This window comes from Chelonoidis abingdonii, chromosome 16 (genome assembly GCF_003597395.2).
Source record: "Chelonoidis abingdonii isolate Lonesome George chromosome 16, CheloAbing_2.0, whole genome shotgun sequence".
NCBI classification, from domain to species: domain Eukaryota; kingdom Metazoa; phylum Chordata; order Testudines; family Testudinidae; genus Chelonoidis; species Chelonoidis abingdonii.
Window position 1 is genome coordinate 7,813,239 of NC_133784.1, and position 5,364 is coordinate 7,818,602.

Below are 5,364 nucleotides of genomic sequence, written 5' to 3' on the forward strand. Positions count from 1 at the left end.
TGCTGATTGTCGCCGGCGCTAACGGGTGTAATTTGTCTTCGTGCCGGTTTGGTGTGTCCTGTGTCCCTGGTCCCTTGCGGGCGGTGGCTGGTGTCTCTATGGTGACGGGGTGCCGTGTCCCTGTCTTGTGCGGGGTGTTGTCTGTGCCTGTCTTGTGGGGGGGTTGTGTCCAGGTTCCCTGTCTCTGCAGGGGGTCTGTGTCTCATGGGAGGAGGTTGTCCTGTGTCTGTGTCCCTTTCCCTGTTGCGGGGGTCTGTAGTCTCATGGGAGGGGGTGTCCTGTGTCCTTTCTCTGTGCGGGGGTGTCTTTGTACCAGCGGTTTGTCCGTGTGGCTAGGGGGGTCGGTGTCGCTGTCCTGTCCCTGTCGGGTGTCTGTGTTCATGAGGGGTGTCCTGTGTCCGTTGTTCGGGGGAGGTTGTGTCCGGGGTCGTCCTGTCTCTTGAGTTGCGGGTGTCTGCTGCCCTCTGTTGCGGGGGTGTCCACTGTGTCTGTGGGGGGAGGGGGTCCTGGTTCTGTCTCGTCGGGTGTCTGTGTCTCTGGGGGGGGGTGTCCATTGGGTCTTTGTCCTTGTACGTGTGGGGGGGGTCATGTATCATGGGGAGGGGGTGTCCTGTGTCCCTGTTTCTGTGGCGGGGGTGTCTTGTAAGAGGGTTCTACGCTGTCTGGGAGGGGGTCTGTGTCTGTGGTCGTGTCCCTGTGCGGGGGTGTTGTGTCTCGTGGGGAGGGACTGTCCTGGTCCCTGTGTCGGGTCTGTGTTCGGGGGGGTGTCCTGTGTCCTAGGCGGGGTGCTGTTCTCTGGGGAGGGGTGTCCTGTGTCTGTCTCTAGTGCGGGGGTGTCTGTGTCCCAGCGTGGGATGTCTGTGTCTCTTGGGAGGGGGGTTCCTGGTCCTGTTCTGTGCGCAGGTGTTGGGTTCATGGGACTGGGGTTCTGTGTCTGTGGTTCCTGAGTGTCCCTGCCTGTGCGGGGGTGTCTGGTCTCATGGGGAGGGGGTTTTCCGTGTGTCCTGTCTCTGTGCGGGGGTGTCTGTGTCCAGCGGGGTGTCCCTGTCTTGGTAGGGAGGGGGATGTCGTGTAGTCCCTAGTCGGGTATAGATGTCAGAAGGTTGTTTGTCTCGGGGGGGGGGTGCTGTTTAGTAGGTGGGGGGTGTCTGGGTCGACGGTCCGTTGTGGGGTGGTCTGTCTCTGTGCGGGGGTGTCTGATGTCCAGGGGGTGTCCGTCGCTTTGGGGAGGGGTTTCTGTGTCTCTGTGCGGGCGGTGCGTTTGTCTCGTGGGGAAGGGTGTAATGAGCCGCATGTGGGAGTTCCTGTGTCTTGGAGGGTCCGGTTTGTGCGGTCTGTGCGGGGGTGTTAGTGTTCGTGGGGGAGGGGGTTGCCTGTGTCCCTGTCTCTGTGCGGGGGTGTCTGAGTCTCTGTGGGGAGGGTGTCTGGTCTGTCTCGCGGTCATGTCCTGGCGGGGGGTTGTGTATCATGGGGGGGTGTCCTGTGTGTGTCTGTGCGAGGGTGTTGTGTCCAGGGTGTCTCGCTTTGGGGAGGGGCTGTCTCTTGTCCCTGTCCCTTCCTGGTCGGCGAGGGTCTGTGTCTCGGCGGGTGCCATGTCCCCATGTCTCTGTTGCGTTGCCCTGTTGCCGTGTCCTGCCCATGTCCGGTGCCCGGTGTCCCGGGGGCGCGCAGGCAGGGCGGGGCGGGCAGCGTCCAGAAGGGACCGTTCGGTCTGCCAGCGCTGCGGGCCCCGACTTTCGGCCTCTCTTCGGGCGGGCCGGCCGGGCCGGGCGTGACTCGGGCGAGCGGGCGGGGCAGAGCCCCGGCGGGGGCGGAGGCGGCCGCGGCAGCGGCCGGGCGTGGAGTGGGCTGGAGCGGCGGGCCGCGCGGGGCCGGCTCGCCCCGGGGAGCAGTTAGAACGGGGCCGAGCCAGGAGCAGCCTAGCGGGGAGAGAACGAGGGCCTCCGCCTGGGGTTCTGCCGGCCTAGCCGCTGCCGCCAGAGCGAGCGCCCCGCGGGTCCAGAGGACGCCTGCCTCAGGTCCCATGAGCCCTCGGTCATGGTCCCCATTGCCGCCGACCCTATCCCTCCGGCGGCCCCCGCGCCCGAAACCCCCCTCTGGCCCCCCATTGCTCCGCGTTCCCGTCGACCCTCGTCCCTCTGGCGCCCCCCCGAAACCCCTTGTGGCCCCCCCTTGCTCCCGTTCCCGCCGAAAGCCTCATCCCCTCCGGCACCGCGCCCCCGTTCCCTCACGCCCTGACCCCCTCGCATGGCCCCCACAGAGCCCCATCTCATCCCAGTACCCGGTACCCTGCACCCCCGCACAGAGACAGGGACACAGGACACCCCCTCCCTAAAGAGACAGGGACACCCCGCCTGGACACAGACACCCCCGCACAGAGACAGGGACACAGGACACCCCCTCCCCACAAGAGAAGGATACCCCGCCAGGACACAGACACCCCTGCAAAGGGACAGGGACACAGGATGCCCCCTCCCTAAGAGATGGGGACACCCCACCAGGACACAGACCCAGAGACAGGGACACAGGACAGCCCCTCCCCGCAAGACGGGACATCCCACAGGGGCACAGACACTCCCACACAACCCAGGGACAAAGGACACCCGCTCCCCAAGAGACGGGGGACACCCTGCCAGGACACAGACACCCCCACACAGACCCAGGGACACAGGACACCCCCTCCCTAAGAGATGAGGACACAGGATAGCCCCTCCCCACGAGACAAGGACACCCCGCTGGGACACAGACACCCCCACACAGACCCAGAGACACAGGACACCCCTTCCCCAAGAGATGGGGACACCCCGCTAGGACACAGACACCCCTTCCCCAAGAGACGGGGGATGCCCCACAGGGACACAGACTCAGAGACAGCGATACAGGACAGCCCTCCCCACAAGACGGAGGGACATCCCACAGGGGCACAGGACACCCCCTCCCCAAGAGATGGGGACACCCCGTCAGGACACAGACACCCCCACACAGACCCAGGGACACAGGACACCCTCTCCCCAAGAGATGAGGGACACCCCACAAGGACACAGACACCCCCACACAGACCCAGCGATGGACACAGGACACCCTCTGCCCAAGAGATGGGAACACCCCACCGGGGCACAGACCCAGAGACAGGGACACAGGACAGCCCCTCCCCAAGAGACGGGGGACACCCTGCTGGGGCACAGACACCCCGCACAGACCCAGAGACAGGAGAGACAGACACGGGACACTGCACATGCAGCATGGGATACCCCCCACATGGACATGGGGACACATGGCATAGAACATCCAGCATGGGGACAAGGACATGGACATGGGGATGCTGACAAAGGGATACCCTGCACGGACACAAAGAAGTGGACACAACCCCCTCCTCCCCCCACACACACGGATACAGGGACACCCCTCACGGACATGGACACAGGACAGCCTGCCTGGACACAGGACGCTCTGCACAGATACAGGGATATGATCCCAGATATAGGGACACCTCATAGAGTCACACCGCTCACAGACATGGATGCTCACAGACAAGGATGCACATGGCCATGGGACACAGTGACACCCTACACAGGACACAGGCTCATGACATGCAGCCCCCTGCATGGGGATGGCATAGGGCACAAACCTACTTCCCCACTCCCCCAACAGCACAAGGACACACACCACATAGGCAGGGGGACACAGAGCCTCTGTCACCATACAGCTGACACAGTGCCAGACAGGCATATGGACACAAACATCTACCATGCACCTGACATGAGGGAAACTGATCCATGGTGATCTTTAGGGGAAAGGTGGATGATGCACCCTGGCTCCAGCAGTGTTGCAAGCTTGGGGGAAGTGTGTCTCACTCACATGCTTTGTTGTGGGCTGCACTTGGCTTTGTCCCATCTACCTTGGCAGTGGAATTGGTCCCAGACCTAGCACAGATGTCCCACTGCAGCAACAGGTCATGGCTTGGCACAGACCAGTGTGAGATTCAGTCACTTCCCACCAGGCCTCTCACTCCTGCAATCAATCTTGGCTCCTTTTAAATTGAACCTTTGGCTTCAGGAACAGCAGCTGCCCAGCCCTGCTGTTTTATTTCAGTTCAGTAACATCTCCACCCTCTGGCTGAGTGCTGCCCCTGCGTAGCTGAGATGGATCCCAGAACTCAGCGTTCCACACTATTCCCTTCCCCTGGGAGCTTCTATGCTACAGTTAAACACCCAGGGCTGGCCTGTGTCATTTGACACAGGCTTGCAGGGCTGTAAGATTCCAGGTAGATGCTCAGGCTCAGGCTGGAGCCCTAGCTTTGACAGGCTATCAGGAGGGAGGATGCCAGAGCCTGGGTTCTCACCCACAGAAGTTGGTCCAATAAAGACATTATCTGAAGGAATGCTCAGCTATGTGGCAGGTGGCCACCGGTTTGTTACACTATATAACAATACGGAAAATACAAAGAATAAGGGAGAGAAAGAGGGGCTGATGGGCAGACAGCACATCGTAGCAATGGATAACAGTACCAATAGATAAACATATACACAAACACCAAACTCTGTATCCACTCATGGAAAGATGGGTCCTTTCTGGGAACTAACCGTCATAACATTTCCTCAGTTCCAAGTGCTTCCTTCCATCCTGCCTTGGCTCCTACTGGATTGCAGCCTATAACTAAGGCTAAGATTTTCACAGAAATCACGGAAGTCACGGAATCCGTGATTTCCAGCAAGCTCCATGAATTCAGCCCTGTCGGCCAGGAGCTGCAAGGTCACACCACTGCCACAGCTCCTCGCCACCGTGGGCAGCAGCCACCCCCCTGCCGCAGCTTCCATCTGCCATGGGGCCCCCCAGTACTCAGGGGCAGCAGGAGACCCTGGAGCTCCAAGCCCCCATGCGTGGTGGGGACCCCCAGAGCTCAGAGTGGCCCCTGCAGCTGCCCAATCTCTGCAGGTGGTTTGGGGACCCCATTTTGTCAGGGATATTTTCAGTAAACATCACAGATTTCTGTGAATTTTTCTTTATTCCCCATGACCTGTCACTGACTTACTAAAGATATCCATATCCTTACCTATAGTTAATTATACCAACGAGCAACTCACAATTCAGAAGCGTCTTCCAGCTTGTCTGCTCCTTGCTCATACTGTAATCGCCCTCCTCGCCCCTGAGAGAGGAAAGGGTGCAGTCACACAGGCAGACATCCTGCTTCTCGTACTTCCATTCATTATTATTCACCTCAATAGCTTTGGCTTCTCTGCTCTTCTCTTTGCCCTGTCCATTCCCAATTCATTCCTTACCTAACTTTGGTCCCAACCTCTCCAGTCTTCAAAGAAGAGTTTCAGGTTTAAAGAATACTTTTATATTTTTAGCCCTAAGGAATTC

The 5,364-nt window shown here is 59.9% G+C and overlaps 1 protein-coding gene across 2 annotated transcripts in view; it reads right to left on the minus strand.

Moving 5' to 3' along the window:
• The window catches only part of DNMBP (dynamin binding protein), an 87,466-nt gene extending 82,317 nt beyond the window's left edge, over window positions 1-5,149 (minus strand). For both annotated transcript variants that reach the window (XM_075072996.1, XM_032767949.2), the window contains exon 1: window positions 5,085-5,149. The gene's annotated coding sequence lies outside the window, so the exon portion shown is untranslated. The remainder of the gene's footprint in view (window positions 1-5,084) is intronic.
• Between the last annotated feature and the right edge of the window lie 215 nt (window positions 5,150-5,364).